Consider the following 18,491-nt stretch of genomic DNA (forward strand, 5'->3'; position numbering starts at 1 on the left):
GGTCCGCAGATTAGGATTTCTAGGAAACTTAGTGAAGCAAGTGCATCTGTGGCCACAATTTTAAATGTGCGGGCTGCAGCTTTCTCCTACGGATGCAAAACGGCCATCGCACTGTCTTCAGAGAGGCTTCCAAGTCTCTGAAGTTTGATAGTATAAAGTGCGGATGCACTTGCAATTGTGCAGAACGTCGTTCCATTCTGCGTTCGCACATCAAAATTTTGCGTCTCTCACTTCCATTTTGCAGTCGCACATAAAAAATATGTGGACCGCAGAACCCAATACCTGCAAACCTGTGTGTTAGTCATAACCTCACTGTGTCCATATTGTTCCCCCTTGCATACATAACTCTTGAATGTGTTTAATGATGACCTGCAATTAATAATCTTCTTTGCTTTGATACAGATAATTGTTTGATCATGAGGACAAGGCAACACTACAAAGGGAAGAGATGAATCTTCTATAGGTCGAGGTCGAGGTACCTTGCTCCTTGGCCATCCCAAAACCATCAGAAAGAAAGCCACAACAGTCAGAGGGAGAGGTGCAGATCTCTCCGAGTCTAGTTCCTAAGTACCGTAGGGAAGTTCTGATGGAAACTTAGCCTCTATTCACGAGGAGTAGATAGCCATTTAGTCTAGGCCATAGGGGCAATTCCAGCTCAAGGATTAGGCCTCTTAATCTCTTAGCACTTCCGAGGGATTGAAAAGTGTTAGCCAAAGCTCTGATCCAGCAACTACCCAGACACATAGGCACAAACTATATAGGATATCCCCAATGATGGTATAGGGGGAGATGGTACATTCACAAGTGTGCAGAGATCGAAAAAAGGAGATATGGGAGGATAGGGTTGTCAGCTTGGCTACCTTTACTAATTCTCATATGTGGTGTCTAGTGAGATCTATGACACTTGAGTGACAATTTCTATTGAAGGATTTGGAGAAATACAACACGGCGGTATTGAGGCAGTTCAGAGAAATAAGGGTTGGATGTGGTTTACAGAGAGATTTGAGGATACCAATGAGTACTTCATCCAAGAGTTCTACGTAAATGTTTCTCACATCAAGAAGGGGACGAAGGTGACCAAAGTATGCAACCTCAAGGTGAGGTTTGACCAGCATACACTAAATGCATACTTGGGGTTTGAGGACATGGAGTCGAAGGAGTATTTGGAGAAATGTGCAATGAAGGATAAAGTCTGACCCTAGCTGGCAGAGATCTTAGCACCACTAGGGCCACCACCACCATGGATTACTGCTAGAGTTCCATTTAGAGGAATACATTGAGGTTCGAGGCGAAGGGATGACAGACCTTTGTTTACAGTCACCTTGATCCGTGCTAGAATCAGATTCATCTACCTCTTCCTCGGGTTGTTCTTATGGCTTCCATCATGGAAGGTACCTAATTAATGTGGGTGACGTGATGTCGGACAATATTTTCATTAATAGCACAGCAGACTAGCTTGACCTACCCTTATCCCAATACTATCACAGAGACCTCACTGATGCAAAGGTAGAGCCGAGATCATTTGACACCAAGGTAAAGGTGAAGAAACCATTTGACTGGTATTCACTGGTGGATGAGACTAACCCAAAGAAGAAAGTCCGGCCTTCTACCACTATAGGCCAGTATGATGAGCCAATAGTGGTTGTTGTTGAGACATATGACATTCCATCCACCTCAGCTGAGGCCTCTTCCAATGTTGCTACTATTCCTCCACCATCATCTTCAGTTCCTACCACAGGCCCATGTTAGTCCTTACTCTATCTCTGAGGCTAGTACCCATGCCTAAAACCACATTATCTGCTTTGCGAGTCTCCCAGACATTGGCGAGTCTCAGCAACTGGATGCAAACAACTACTTCAAAGTTGTATGACATATATAATATTATTGCAGCACAATCATCTACACAGGCACCACAGGTCTCCTCTAATCTTGATGAGAAATTGAAGAATATTATGGACTGCGAGAAGATGACCATGGACACTCTGGTGCAGCACGGGCCGAGTATTGAGGAGTTGGTCGAAAAAGTTAAGATGATGAAGAAGTCCCAATAAATAAAGAAATCAGTTGACAAGCTCAGAAAGGAGGTGACCAAACTTACAACGGCTAGGGATCTACCCGTTGTCACGCCTCATTTTTACTACCCCCGGAAGGGTATAGGGAGCTTTTTCTAATTAAAGTGACAATCAAAATGGGATTAATTATTAGATTCAGAGTCGCCACTTGGGATAATTTATGGTGTCCCAAGACACTGGTTTAAAATCCCAAATCGAGGAAATTGACTCTTATTTACAGCATGCGACCACAGAAATTCGGGTAAGGAACCGGGAGAAGGTGTTAGACATTCCCGGATTCCGTGGTTTAGCATGGTCTATTTGATCATACCTGGCTTATTAAATTGTCTAATTACTCATTTTTAGAACCTATGTGTGTTTGCCTTTTTTAATTAAGAAATTATCTTGAAACAGGTAACGCGCACGTGTACCCATTTTGTTTGGCGCGTCAAAAATTATGTCACGCGAATGTGTCCACAATTAATAACGATTTATTATTATTAAGAATGTTTGGTCGAAGTTGCATAAAAACATACTTTGTCTTTGTTTTTAGAATCATCATTATGTCACGCGAACATGTAAACAACCACGGTGGTATATTAGACGTCCCTAAAGCAAACTACGAATATTATTTTTACAACACTTAATAGGAGAGCCATAAGTGATTCAATTGTGGATGGCACACCTCGAACTATATTAAGATAAATTTTATTATTACGAGGAAGTTTGGTCGAAGTTGCGAGAACGCATACTCCGATTTGGTTTTTAGAATCGTAATTATGTCACGCGAACGTGTACACAATCACAATTGTATTTTAAATGCGCCTAAAGGCTTTTCTACGAATATTCATTATTGACATCTAGTTATAATATTTGTGAGGGTCATTGGTGATTTAATTAAGATGGTGCACCTCAATGCAATTAAAAGAGTTACACTTAATTAGGCCTAAAGGTTATTCTTATTTACAAATGACTTGAACTTAGTAAATGACAATTAGTAAGAAAGTTTGGGGCTGCTGGACCTTTAATTATTTAAAGCCAATTTTGTTTTGAGTATACACCCAAAGAAATTATAGAAAAAGGAAAACTGGGCTCAATACAAACCCCGAACTGCGGTCAGGCAGAAAATTGCCCGTTTAAGTGGATCACAAGTCCAGACCCTATCCGATACTCGAAATAAACTACTTCAAGGGTGGGGGAAGGAAAAAATGGAGGGGTGTGGGGCTCGAAATCGAGCCTAGATAGAGTAGTAGAAACATCTGAGGCCCGATGGAAACCCATCGAGCCCATCTAACAACCATCAACATGCAACAAAATAATGTGCAGGCCCATCATACCCAAATAACCATGTCGTGCAGCTAAAAAAACATTGTTTTATTATCCATGTTAGCAATACACATCTGGGATCTAAATTAGTCATAGTTATGCTGAACTCAAGGTATGACTGTCCTAACAGTATGGCAATCTTACACAATTTGAAAATATTTAGTAATTGTTGGACAAACAATTTTCGCTCAAATTATGGCTCTTAAAAAGAACACAGATCAGACTTTAAAAGGAAATAAACCAGCAAAATTACAATATGAATCAGCGCTGAACATGAAAATCAACCCTTACTTAGGCAGACTTAAACAAAACCAACAGAAAATGTTGATCATCTGACATATACAGGAAAAAATTTAAGCATTCCATATACCCAGCAAGAGACTTTTTTTAGTCAGCTAATAAACCAACATATTAAACTAGGATCCTAATCCAAAGCTTACAAATGAGATACAAATCAGTAATAGGAATGAGCAATTAAAACACATAAAAGAAAGCTAAATTACTACAGAGACTGAATAACTTAAAGAACATGGGAACAGAATCCAATAAAGCATCATGTGTCATTAGATTTCCACATTGTATTACATATTTGCACTTCACATGTTATTCATGGTCCAAGAAGTACCTAGAGATCAAAATAAAGCAAAATAGAGTGAGGATTTCGGCAATATTAGCGTGAGCAACACAGCAAAATAGCAGCAGCTACAGCTTCCAAAACTAAACCATGCATCAACCCTTTTTAGTTCAAAAATTTCAAAGAGTTTCTTCTTTTTTTCTTGTCAAAATAAGAAAAATCTTTAGCTAAACAATGCAGAGTGCCAGAGAATGATGCTTCCGGTCCCTCTTTAGAGTTAAGGAAAGGGCCTCCTTTATAAGCCTCTCAGCCATGTGCTTAAAACAAAAAATGGAAATTATTCCTAGCCTTCAAAAGGCATCTTTTTTAACCACCTGGTATAGCTGGCTATCCCTTATTGGCTAAGCACATTTGTGCTAACCAAATAGGGACAATTGCCCCCCTATTCTAGAAGCTTCTTGTACTAACCCTATCCAACACCTGTTTCAAATTCTTCCCAAACCCCCTTACGTTTTTAATTGCTCAATTGAGCCCCAGGGTTTTCTAACGATTAGCAAATTATGGCAAACAAGACCAAAAATCTGAATTAAAACAAAGAAGATCAAATGGGGACAAATCCTAACTCAATTAAGCCTTTCATCTGAACCTAAATTCTTTTATCAATGAACGTGAAATCAAAACGACACAAACAGGAACACTTAAAAATAATATGAATCCGGAATTCCTAATTAATGAGCCATTTTCAAAGAATTAGACCTATTGCACCAAATAACAACAATGTGGTAAGGAAATCAAATAACAATACTAACATGCTGAAAATAATATGCACGATTTTAGATTAAATTAACTGGATACAATACTAATAAACCCTAAATACTAACATGCTAAAATTTCAATTTCCCGAATGAACAAACAAATAGGTAGAATCAAAAACTATAACAATAATAAATAAAACCTAAACATGGTAATAATTCAAACTTGCAGCCAAATTCGAACAAGTAATATGCAGAAAATAATACAAAGAAAACAAGAGACAAAATCAAACAAAAAGAAAGAAACGGAAATTTACCTACCCTTTCCCTTCACAAACTAGAACCACTCGGTCAAACTTTAACCATTAGAAATGAACTTGAACTACCATTAATCGACTGTTCTTATCAAGAACAGTCGACTAATGTATATTGTGGGTTCACTTGACCACCAATCAACCGGAGAAACAAAATGGGGACATATTAGGGTTCCATATTTCCAGATTCAAAATTCGAGCAATTCGAGTAAGGATTTTTGGTAATTAAAGGCAGGATAGTAGCAAGGGAAAGTCAGGGGTCATACGGTGTGAGTTTGGGGTTATTTGGGTGAGTTAGGGTTTTGAGGACTTCGAGTTTAGATTCAATATTCGACAAGTTTGAGGGGGATTTGGGGAAAAAGATCTAGAGATTCAGAAAGAGGAAGGCAAGGGGATTATGTGGTGTAATTTTTGGGTGGTTTGGCGACCGACCGCCGTCGTGAGGCGATTTTCGGCCGGCGGAGACTGTTGGTGAAGAGGAAAGGAAATGAGGGCAGCTAGGTCTCTCTAGAGTTTGAGAGTTGAGAGAAAGAAAGGTGAGGAGTGAAGGGGTTTGATAGGCTATGGGGGTATTCAGACAGTTTTATAATCGGGGGTTGATAAGTTTCGGGCCGTTGGATCTCAATGATCCAACGGTTTTGATGACAGGGGCATAAACGTGGTCGTTTGGTTTGAAGGTGGGGCTAGGCCAGGTAATAACAATTGGGCTTGGGGGGCCTGAACGGGTAAAAACAAGTGGACCACCAGGTTCGGTCCATAGGCAGCCCAAATTCGATTAATCAGCCCTTTCTTAATTAAACCTTATTTTATTTTCTTTTCTTTTCCCATTCTTTTCTACTTTTTTTAATTAAAAATTCTAAATTAATCTAATTTTCAAAATTAAACTAATTACCAATTTATAAAAATTCCTTGATCCTAAATTAGAAGAGAAGAACTACTATTATAAAATTAAAGCTAAAAAATACAAAAATGAACCATTTTGTGATTTTTATTTTTTAATGAAACAAATAATTAATTAATTAACCTTAGAAGTGTAACAAACACAACCTAAATACAAAGCATGGTATTTTTGGCATTTCTTCATGATTTTAATAAAAGTAAATATGTACAGAAACGCAAACAATTTACAGAAATTCCTACAAAATCCTATAAAATTGCAAACAATTGGAAAAAATCTATTTCCTTGGGTTTTATAGAACTAATTCATATATGGCAAAAATCACGTGCTCACAGTAGCCCCTCTTTGCTTGGAAACACGAAGAATTTTTGTGCAAAGATAAAGTGAGCGGATATGAACCATTTTTGCCCGTTTGAATACTCCGTGGGAAACATTTTTTAAAGATTTGATCGCACCTTGCTTTCGAGGTTGCCTACATATCCTTGGCTACAAATGAATCAGGTCAGTTTAGTTCGGGATGTTTCGGTAGCTGGGACTACCGGGAAGCTATGATTTCATTGTTGTTGTTGCTTCTACTTCTTGTTGAACTCCTTATTACACCAAGACAAAATAAAAGAAGCTAGACTAAACTATAATATATGAATTACAAAAATCCTATTTACATATCTTCAAACTTGATCTTGCAGCTTCTGCTGCTCTGTTGAATTGTACTCTCCAGGTGAGCTTCCGTTGTTGCTGAATTGAATTGCATTCTGACGTGAATTCCCTTGTTTTCCAGGTGGGCGCCTGATTGCCAACACTTGAACTGTCTTCCTTCGAAATTTGGATTGCCTTCCCTTGTTCTCCAGGTGGGCGCCAGACTGCTGAAAACTCGAACTATTTTCCCTGAAACTTGAGCTACTTTCCCTTGTTCTCCAGGTGGGTGCCTCATTGTTGAACTTGACCCGCTTTCCCTTGTAACTTGAATGGTTTTTCCTTGTTCTCTAGGTGGGCGCCTGATTGCTGAACTTGAACTGCCTTTCCCTAAAACTTAAGCTACTTTCCCTTTGAACTGTCTTCCCTTGTTCTCCAGGTGGGCGGCTGATTGTTGAACTTGAACTGTCTTCCTCTTGAAATGTCTTATCCTTTGAATTGTCTTCCCTTGTTCTCCAGGTGGGCGCCTGATTGCTGAACTTGAACTATCTTCCTCTTGAAACTGCTTTTTCTCTTAACTGCCTTCCCTTGTTCTCTAGGTGGGTTCCTGATTGCTGAACTTGAACCATCTTCTTTCGAAACTGCTTTTCCTTTGAACTATCTTCCCTTGTTCTCCAGGTGGGTGCTTGATTCCTGAACTTGAACTGCTTTCCCTTGAAACCGCTTTTCCTTTTAACTGTCTTCCTTTGTTCTGCAAGTGGGCACCTGATTGCTAAAACTTGAACCATCTTCTCTTGTTACTTGAAACTGTTTTCCCTTATTCTCCAGGTGGGCGCCTGATTGCAACAAAATAGGCAAAACAAAAGAAATTTTCTGCCACAGTTTGATATTGGGAACATCTGTGAGCGTTAACTGATTCTTGTTATCAAAATAAGTTCTAAACTAAATTCCCTTATCCTGCAAATTTCAAACCCAATCTCATCTCAAAAGTGAAAAACTTAAATGCTAAATTATACTTCCCGAAAGTAGAACTCTCGTCAGACCTTGTCATTTGCGAGGGTCTCAAAACTTACCAAATTCCGTTATCCAGGAGAGTATTAGAAACTTACTGCCGAGCCTGTCTGGCACTTGCTTTCCTCACGGTGGGCTTCTTCGAAACAAACAAAATTTCCTGCCCTTCTTTCAATCAAAGAAAAATCTCATCAGATTGAAAATGTGGTGGTTAGTTTGCGGCATTCTTGCTGAAGGTGGCCTTTCCATTGCCATGTTGTGTTTTGCTCAGCTGCATCCAACTGGCGAAGAACTGTTTCACTTTCTAATTGAACCTTAACCACAAAACCCTGAATGACCCGAGTGCTCTATGGTCAACTTGTTGTTTTAACATTTTTGTCTTTCCCATATGAACCTCTGTATTTCTCCCCACAATTCATGAAACCACTTGATCAATTGAACCTCGGATAACACCTTTATTTTCCATTTTGCATCATGCTATTTCTGGCATGCTGTGGTCGTGCTACGCTTTTGTGCAATTTGGAAGTTGGTAATAAGCTTTGTAATCCTTTCTTTTGCTTAGCAAGGCTAACATTGAAAAAGCCTTAGAGGAGTAGAGCCGAAAGGAAATGAAATGCAATGACTTCGAGAGTTATGAATAGAGAAGAAAAATCAAAATAGAAAGACTATTTGAGGAAGAAAAGAAAAAGGGACTTATCTGAGTGAGGATGCTGGCATCAATGATCATGACATGCACTTCGGATTAATTAGCCTAGTCCATTCAGTCAATCCTCTTTCAGTCTTCACACTTTATGCCTGAGGTTCCCATAATCCGATTCCTTTACAAAATCAACAACCTTATTCGGCTTGCGGTGCCCTGAAGGGTTTTTACCAACAAACCTCTCCCATTTATTCATCTCTCAACTCACCACCGCCTTATGGTGCCTGTGAGGGTTTTCACCAATAAGACTCTCTCATCTTAATTTCTCTCAGCTTTTCGTCGCCTTACGATGCTCGCGAGGGTTTTCACCATTAAGACTCTCTCATTTATTCATTTTTCTGCGCAGAACGGTGTGTTGCCCCTGATGTGAATCATACTTCTTACCTGCTTGACTTGGCATCCCGTAAAGATTGATCGGAAGGTCTTTCTTTGGACCGTAATGTGGGATCTTGGATAGGGTTTAGAAAGAAAGGATATCATAAAGGCTCAAAACAACTTGAATGGGTTCAAATTTACAACTTTTGGAATCAGATCTTTTACAAAACCACAACTTCTGCCCCAATTTATTTGCCTGGGGGATTTTGAATTTTTATAATGGGACCAACCGTGAGGCTGCCTACATATCCTTAACAGGAATTAGGTCGAACGCAGTTCATGCCATAGGAATTGCTTTGTTGTTGTTACTTTTCTTTTTCTTTTTTTCCTTGCTCTCTTTTTTTCTTTCTTTTTATTTCTTTTTCTTTTTTTTTCACTCTTTTCCATTTTTTTCTCTTTTTATCTTCTCTTTTCCTCTTTTCCTTCTTTATTTACCTTTTGTATCCGTGATTCTGAATTTGCTACTGATTCCAAAATAGGGGTATGAAAGAAATTAAATAAGGCTCAAAGGGGTAACAAAGGATAAAGTGTTTAGATACAGAATACAAAGCCTTCGTCATTCCAATCTTCAAAACATGCCAAGTACAAACAACAATTAGACAAACCAAAGAAATCATACATAATATCTTTTGACTGCATCGGAATTGATAGTCATATCTACACATTTGCCTTCTATATCTGTTAAATATAAAGCATCATTGGACAACACTCTTGTTACAATAAATGGCCCCTATCAATTTGGGGCGAACTTGCCTTTCGCTTTAGCCTGATGTGGAAGGATGCGTTTCAATACTTGCTGACCCACTTCAAATTTCCGAGGACGCACCTTCTTGTTGTATGCTCTTGCCATTCTTTTTTGATACAATTGGCCATGACACACTGCTGCCAATCTTTTCACGTCAATGAGACTCAATTGCTCCAGACGAGTTTTGACCCACTCATCATCATCAATTTCGGCTTCAGCAACAATCCGAAGGGATGAAATTTCAACTTTCGAGGGTATCACTGTTTTAGTGCCATATACAAACAAATAAGGAGTTGCACCTACTATATTACGAACAGTAGTGCGATAACCCAACAAAGCAATGGGCAACTTCTCATGCCATTGCTTGGAACCTTGCACCATTTTCCGAAGTATCTTCTTTATGTTCTTGTTGGCCGCCTCAACCACTCCATTTGCCTTGGGACGATACGAAATGGAATTTTGATGTATAGTCTTGAACTGTTGGCATACTTTTTTCATGAAATGACTGTTAAGATTAGCACCATTGTCTATGATGATTGCCTTTGGGATTCCGAACAGACAAATGATATTTGATTGAACAAAGTCAACCTCTGCTTTCTTGGTCACCAATTTGAAAGTCATAGCCTCAACCCACTTAGTGAAATAATCGATGGCCACTAGAATGAACCTGTGCCCATTGGATAATGCTGGCTCAATTGGTCCAATGACATCCATACCCCAAGCAACAAAGGGCCATGGTGCGGACATTGTGTGTAATTCGGATGGAGGAGAATGGATCAACTCACCGTGCACCTAGCATTCATGACACTTGCGCACAAAACTTATGCAATCTCGCTCCATGGTGAGCCAATAATAACCCTCTCGAAGAATTTTCTTTGCCAGAACATACCCACTAATATGTGTCCCGCAAACCCCGGAATGCACTTCTATCATGATAGTCGTGGCTTGTCTGGCATCTATGCATCTCATCAATCCAAGATCTGGAGTTCTTTTTTACAAAATCCCCCACTGAAGAAAAATCCACTAGCCAAATGTCGAATTGTTCTCTTTTGATCACCTGTGGCTTGTATTAGATATACCCATATCCTGATGTACTCCCCGATATCATGGAACCACGGTTCACTATCAAGTTCTTCTTCCACCATGTTACAATAAGCATGCTAATCGCGGACCTGAATATGCAAAGGGTCAATATAGGCCTTATCTGGATGATGTAACATCGACGCTAGAGTAGCCAAAGCATCAGCAACCTCATTGTGGATCCTAGGGATATGCCTGAACTCTACTGATCCGAACCGCTGCCAAAGATCCTGTAGCCATTGTCTATACGGTATGAGCTACAAATCTCGAGTCTCTGTGCTACCCAAGTCAGGGCGCAACATGTCCTTTCAAGGGGAGTATACTTAACCTCATAAGATGTGAACTTCTTACTGAGATAATAGATGGCTTGCTCTTTCTTGCTAGTGATGTCATGCTGTCCCAACACACAACCACATGAATTATCCAGGACTGTCAAATAATGCATCAAAGGTCTCCCGGGTTCCGGCGGGACCAACACAGGTGGGTTCGACAAATAGTCTTTGATCTTATCGAAAGCTTCATGGCACTCATCAGTCCATTGACAACAACATCCTTCTTTAGCAACATAAAGATGGGCTCACAAGTTGTCGTGAGTTGAGCAATAAACCTGCTGATGTAATTCAGCCTCCCTAGCAGACTCATCACCTCGGTTTTGTTCTTTGGCAGTGGTAATTCCTGGATAGCTTTGGTCTTTGATGGATCCAACTCAATGCCCCGCCGACTGTCTATGAACCCCAACAGTTTAACAAGATGGAACACCAGATGCACACTTTGCAGGGTTTAGCTTAAGATCGTACCTGTGGAGCCTTTGGAAAAACTTTCTCAAATCTCTGACGTGGTCAGACTGCTTCTTGGACTTTATGATTACATCATCCACGTAATCCTCAATCTTCTTGTGTATCATGTCATGGAATATGGTAGTCGTTGCCCTCATGTAAGTTGCCCCAGCGTTTTTCAAACCAAATGGCATGACCCGGTAGCAATATGTTCCCCACGGCGTGATGAATGCCGTCTTTTCTGCATCTTCATCATCCATTAAGATTTGATGATACCCCGCATAGCAGTCCACAAAAGACCCAATCTCATATTTTACACAATTATCAATCAAAATGTGGATATTTGGTAGTGGGAAGTTCTCATTTGGACTTGCTTTGTTGAGGTCACGGTAATCAACACACACTCTGGTCTTACCATCTTCCTTTGGCACAGGCACAACATTGGCTAATCACGTGGGAAACCGCGTGACTCTAATGACCTTTACATCAAGCTGCTTTGTGAATTCTTCTTTAATATTCACACTCATGTCAGTCTTAAACATCTTTAATTTCTACTTGACGGGAGGGAACGCTGGATCAATTGGCAATTTGTGGATCACCAAATCGGTACTCAAGCCTAGCATGTCATCATACGACCATGCAAAAATATCATAAATATTCAAACAATGCTTTAATTATTTCTTCCATGATTTGTGGTTCAAGATGGACACTTATCTTGGTTTCTCTGACATTATCTGGATCTCCTAAATTGATTGCTTCCATTTCATTCAGATTAGGCTTGGTTTTTCTTCAACATGATTTAGTTCCTTACTAATTTCCTCAAATGCCTCATCCTCATCCCAAGATTCCTCATGCATGTCATGTCATTGAAACTAGCATAAAAAGAACTATACAAAGAAGAAAAGAAAACAAAAATAAGAACTATCAGGAATGATGGAAAAGGGAAATTGCATTTCATTGAAAATAAAGGATAACAGGGTTTGTACATCAAACAAGCGAAAAATAAAGAATCTGGGTCACAACCCTAGAATAACCCAGATAGAAAGGAAAACAAAACAAACTACCAAAACTCCTTCCGAGTAGGGAGAGGAGTAGCCTTCCAATTGTTAAGCTTTACATTCGGCCCGACGAACTGCATGTCTGCTTTGCTGGAACCTTTTCCAATTTCTACCATGTTCACATCATCAAACAGCCTCTAGAACCTTTCAATTAACTCTTCATCAATGTCAACCACAGGACTTAGAACTATTGACACCAGGCATTTCCTGGCACCGGGCTTGACAAAGGACCTGGAGAGACTCAGGATAGGCTTTGGAAGTGCCCACGCCTTCTGTTTCAACCTTTTAGCCCTTTTCACATTTGTCGCTGTAGGTTTGAATCCAAAACTGAACGTACCCAAATTTTCAGGGAGGGACACTGGTTGTACGATACCCTGTAAAGATGCACCCAGACCTTTACCTGGCACAAAGCTATTTTTCAGCATTTCATAGGCCACCATGACGGATGCAGATGCAATCTTTGGAGTTGGAACACATTTCCTTTCTGGAACCTTCTCGACCGGAGCTGTTTTAAAAACTTGATAGACCCAGGTCCCCTTGTCATCTTCGACCTCAATAAACAATATAGAGGCATCACTATGAGCACACAAATTCTCCTCACCATGCACGATGATCTCTTATCTGTCCCACTAGAACTTGACAATTTGGTGCAAAGAGGACGGAACTACTTTCGTGGCATGTATCCAAGGCCGACCCAACAGCAAATTGTAAAAGACGTCCACGTCCAGTAACTGGAACTCCATCGTGAATTCGATCGGTCCTATTGTCAATTCAAGCACTACATCACCAACTGAGTCTTTTCCTCTTCCGTCAAAACCTTGGACACATATGTTGTTCTTGTGAATCCTCTCAACGTCAACTTTTAACTTATTCAGACTAGAGAGAGGGAAGATGTTTGCACTAAAACCATTATCCACTAACACCCTAGTGACCACAAAATCTTCATATTTTACTGTAAGATAGAGAGTTTTATTGTGTTCAGTACCTTCCACAGGCAACTCGTCATCAGAGAAGGTGATCATGTTCACCTCAAATATCTTATTGGCGATTTTCTCCAAATGGTTTACTGTAATTTTGTCGGGGACATGAGCTTCGTTCAGAATTTTCATCAGGGCAAAGTATCTCCCCCGAACGAGTTAATCCCTGAGCCTCATTTACTTTTTCTTTCATTTCCTTTCCCTTATAGGTCACTATCACCCGTTAATAGCTCCATGGGATTGCCTTGGTGTTGACTACCGACAACTGGGTTACAAGCTTGATGATGACAGGGTCCGTACGGGCACCCTCTACAATTATGATAGGCTTACTCGCTAACCCTGGCACGACCACCTCTGACTTATATTGCTTTGCTACAGCATTACTTGGGGATCTTTTCTCAACTACCATAGATGGCTCACTGTTTGTCATGCTCAACTTGTTCATTGATCCTTCAACTATTGGTTTTTTGATGGGCTTGACCTCACTAGACTGAATCATCATGATGGATTGTAAAGGCTTCTTGGGCTCCCCCTCCTTATGTACTATCTCGATCATGTTTGTTTCATCATGGGTTGGCAATGGGTTCTGATTGATGTTAGGTGCCTTCGGAGTTTGGACCACAATCTAGGTTTGTGTAGATGAGCTCCTAGATGGCATTTTTCAAGTGCTAGAACTTCTCCGTATCATGCCCCGGAGTACCAGAACAATATGCATAGCTCAAGGAGTAATCAAGATTCTTTGAAAAAGGATTTGGCAATTTCGAATCAATTGGCCTCAACACATCCAACTGCCTCAATCTTTGAAATAAACTAGTATAAGACTCCCCCAACGGGGTGAAAGTTTTCTTCCGCTGCAACCTCTCATTTTTGAACACTGGTTTGGGTTGGAAACCTGGACCGGCAGGGTTTCGGTTGGCTTGTGGGGGTGGGTAAGCATTTTGTGGAGATGGATAGATATTTTGTGGGGCTGGGGCATGCCATTGTGAGTAGGAAGGAGGTTGAGTATATGACTGGGCATGGTGGACAGAAATCTGAGGGTCTGGTGATGGGAAGTAATGTTGGGGTTGATTATATGGGGTTTGGGTGTAGGTTCGGTGATGGGGTCGAGGTTGGGTATAATGGTGAAACGGGCTCCTCGGTCCAAACCACGATTCTGAATCATCGGTTGCCACATTTTCTTTCTTCTTCTTTACGATCACTCCCCCGGTACCATTCTAAATTGCTTGGGTGGTTGCTTTGATGGACGAGTAGCTCATGATTTTTCTTGATTTAAGCCCTTCTTCTACCATGCCACCCATATTCACTACCTGGTTGAAAGACTTGCCTATGGTCGATATCAAATGGCCAAAGTAAGTAGACTCCTGAGCTTGCAGAAAGTATTCCACCATTTTGTTTTCCTCCATCGGAGGGTTGACTTTTGTCGCTTGTCTCTCCAACAAAAACCGTATTCCCTGAAACTTTCACTAGGCTTATGTTCACTCTTAGTCAAAGACAAATGATCTGGAACATTCTCTATTTTGTACTGGAAATGACGAGCGAATGCTTGGGCCAAATCGTCCCAGGTATACCATCTGCTGTGATCCTGACGAGTGTACCACTCCAATGCTGAGCTACTCAGACTTTGGCTAAAGTATGCCATCAACAGCTCATCTTTCCCACTGGCTCCTCTCATTTTACTGTAGAATCCCCTCAAATGGGCCACCAGGTCCCTATGCTCATCATATAGGTCGAATTTAGGCCTCTTGAATTCCATATGCAACTGAACATCGGGAAATAGATATAAATCTTTGTAGGCTACGCTCACCTGGCCTCCCAATCCATGCATGTTCTTGAACTATTGTTCCAGGCTTCTTACCTTCCTGAACATCTCCTCCTGTTCTGGGTTTTTAGGAGGCTTCTTAGTCTCAACAGGGAGGTCGAAACGAGGAGTGTATGAGTAATGACGTGGAGCCCTGAAAGTAGGCTATGGGGGATAGTATTGATTATCTTGGGTCTGGAATAATGGCTCACTGGAAGATCGATGGAGTGTAGCTGGCGGGGGTGCTAAGAAAACAGGGGTGGCTGGTGGTGGGGGGTATGGGATTGGTTTGGCTGGTGGTGCTTGTGTGGTTTAGGAAGTGGTTTCCTGATAGTGGTGTTAATGGGTGAAGCCTGGTGCATGTTGCGGAGATGAATCAACAGTGGGAGGTTCCTGGGATTGAGATGAAAGCAGGGTTGGCGGGGTATGATGGTGGTGGATGCCCTTTCATCCATGCCTGGTACATCTCTGCCATTTGGTGTTTCAACTTACGTAACTCCTCTTTCAGATTAACATCTAACTCTTCTCCCTCTCTCGACGAATCAATAACACTTGCATCCAGCTCGTGGCAAGCCATGATCAACTTGTTTTTAAACCTGGTGTTATATGGGTGGGTTTCCGGAATGCCGAACAAACTAACCATCTGCATGTGCTTGATGACAACAAGCAAACTTGTTAGCAATGAAGAGCTTAACAGATAGGCAACCACACATTGGGGATGTAATGCACCTAAGCAGTTAACCATTTCTATTATGCATTTGAATGGCTGCTTGCGTCATCCCGGCTTTCACTAATTTTCATTTTGCAATTTTCTTTCTCTCTCTCCTTTTCATTCCTACTTTTCTTTGCTTGATTCTTGTCTTTATTCTTCTATTTTTCCTCTCTTGTTTTGCCATTATTTCTTACCCGCAATTTTCTTGTTTTCTCTCCTCTTTTTTTTCTTTTCATTTCATGTTTATGATCGAATCATATGGGGATTGCCTAAATATTATGACACCGCATGAATCAGACCAAGCATAGTTCTTGGGGTAAATACGAAATGATAAAAAAAAGACAGTTTTGATTGATTTTGTTTTCCATTTTTTTATTAAACAAAACATTCTGGGTTTTAACGACTCCATGCTACAGACTTAAACATCTTCTAAAAATTAAAACAAGACTCGAAAAGGACTAACAGACTCTAAAAGAATTTTCAATATAGACTCGAAAGATAAAATCAAGAATACATAAGTGATTCCATTGTTGCTCCAATTGGCCTTGCTGCGCCATATCTTCTTGGAGACGAAACAGGTCATCCATGATCCGTCGGACGAAAATCATCACTAAAGCGAAGAAAATGGACCAGGTCATGTCTTCGCAATCATTGCACTTCATCACAATGTAGTACGCAATCCTCCTAACCATCTCCCCGATGATACCCTTCTCTTGTAGCAACTGTCCAATCTGCTAAGATCTGGCATCCAAAACTTCCTCGGCTGTATGATTTTGCTCTTGAAGCTGCTGCAGGTCTTTTTCTAGCTGTTACATCAGGGCATAGCGGTGCTCCCTTTCTGCTTTGAAGTCTCTTGCCTGCTTAGCCATTTCGTTCTCAAGGACATTAACCTTTTCCTTTAGACCCAATATTCCTTTGTCGTACTTCTCCTTCAGTGCCAAACGAAACTGGCTCGTTCATCTGCATTCTTAGCTAACTTGGCTCGGGCATTGGCTAGTTTAGCTTCAGTCTTTTGCAAATCATCCTCATAGTCACGTACTTTTTGCGTAAGGGTGTAGATGAGCTTTTCATCTTTTCTGCTTCTGCCCGGGTTCTCAACTGCTATTCTCATCTTTCGAACTTGGGCTCGGAGAGCTTCATTTTCTTGGGCCAACCTTCTTCTTTCACCTTTAGCTTCTTCTGCTTGGAGATCATTATTGAATTCCATGTTTCTCATCTTCTCTTCTATGGTGTGAATCGGGGTTTGATATTTTTTCTCCTTTTCTCTCCAGGCCAACCTCTCTTGGATTTTATCATCAAAAGATTGAACATGAGGTCTCTTGGCAGGACTCTCGGGCTCAGGCTCTGGTGCTGGCTCTGCCTTTGGCTCATTGTTTACCCAAGACCTTTTCTCAAACTATGCAGCGTAATCTGGATCCACTTCCCCCTTTGCAACAACTGGTACCTGGGTGCCATTTTTCAGACAATGGCAATCATTCCAATCCTGCTGAACTAAGGTTTCGGGTAATGCAGCTTCTGGATGTAGCTCAATGACCTGAGTGGTTAGATCTTCATCTTCGGGCACCACCTGATATCTTCCTAACTGCCTTAAGACCCTCTGTGGTACATATGGCTGGATACTCCTAAAACCCATCAACATTAGGTAACCCTTGGTAGCCGTCATGTATATGGCTTCTGTCATCGGGATCCATCCTATAGTCCACTCGACCTGATTTGCTTTGAGAGCTTTCAAATGGGAGACCCAGGCTTCAAACCCTTCTGGACCATTGTAGTCTTTCACCCTTTCCTCATAGCTCTTGATGAAGTTATGTCTACTCGAACCGTAACTCATGAATTTGGGGTGATGGCGGAGATGCTCGATCAACCACATTTGTAGAAGAATATTGCAACCTTCAAAGAATTGAGCCCCATCCCTGCACAATGTCAATGATCGATAAATGTCTGCCAGCACTAACGGAGCAAGTGTATGAACTTTCATAGTATTGAGGATTTGTGCAATTTTGGCCATATGGATATCCACTGTCCCTTTCGAATTTGGAAAGACCATGATGCCCAAAAACGCCACAATAAAAGCGAACCGACAATGAATTTTCCAGAGGCCCTTATCTTGTTTGTTGTTCAAACCCTTTTCATGCGTTTCGAACCCAGCTGAGTGCCCGAACCTGAAGTACAAGAAGTAGAAAGAACAACATCCTTTGCTTACATGAGCCTTCTTCATCTGTTTACTGATATTCATAAGGTCAAAGAACTTGTGCAAAGAAGGAGCCCTCGGAAATATAAGTTACTGTTTCCTCAAGTCCCGGCCAAACACAATATACCCGGCCATCTCCTCTAGAGTAGGGCTGATCTCAAAGTCCGAGAAACGAAAAACATTATGGACAGGGCCCCAAAAAGTTACCAAAGCCTTGATTAGATCTTCCCTTGGTTTGATTTCCAAAATGTTTATAAGGTCACCCAACTGCTCTTTCACCCAATTCTGACCATCTTCATCTAGATCATTCCACCACATACGCAACTGCACCTGAGCCTGTTCTATGACCAACTCTGACGGATTCTTGACAGTGTTCATTTGTACCTGTGGAAGATTAAGGTTAGGTTTAACTCTGGTGGATTTTTTTTTGTAAAATAGGTTTTTCAATTTCTAAAAGAAAAATCAACAGACCATGACCCCTTATTTTAGTAAAAGTGGTCGTTTTGCAAACGTGGCCCCT

This window comes from Nicotiana tabacum, chromosome 5 (assembly GCF_000715075.1).
Source record: "Nicotiana tabacum cultivar K326 chromosome 5, ASM71507v2, whole genome shotgun sequence".
NCBI classification, from domain to species: Eukaryota; Viridiplantae; Streptophyta; class Magnoliopsida; order Solanales; family Solanaceae; genus Nicotiana; species Nicotiana tabacum.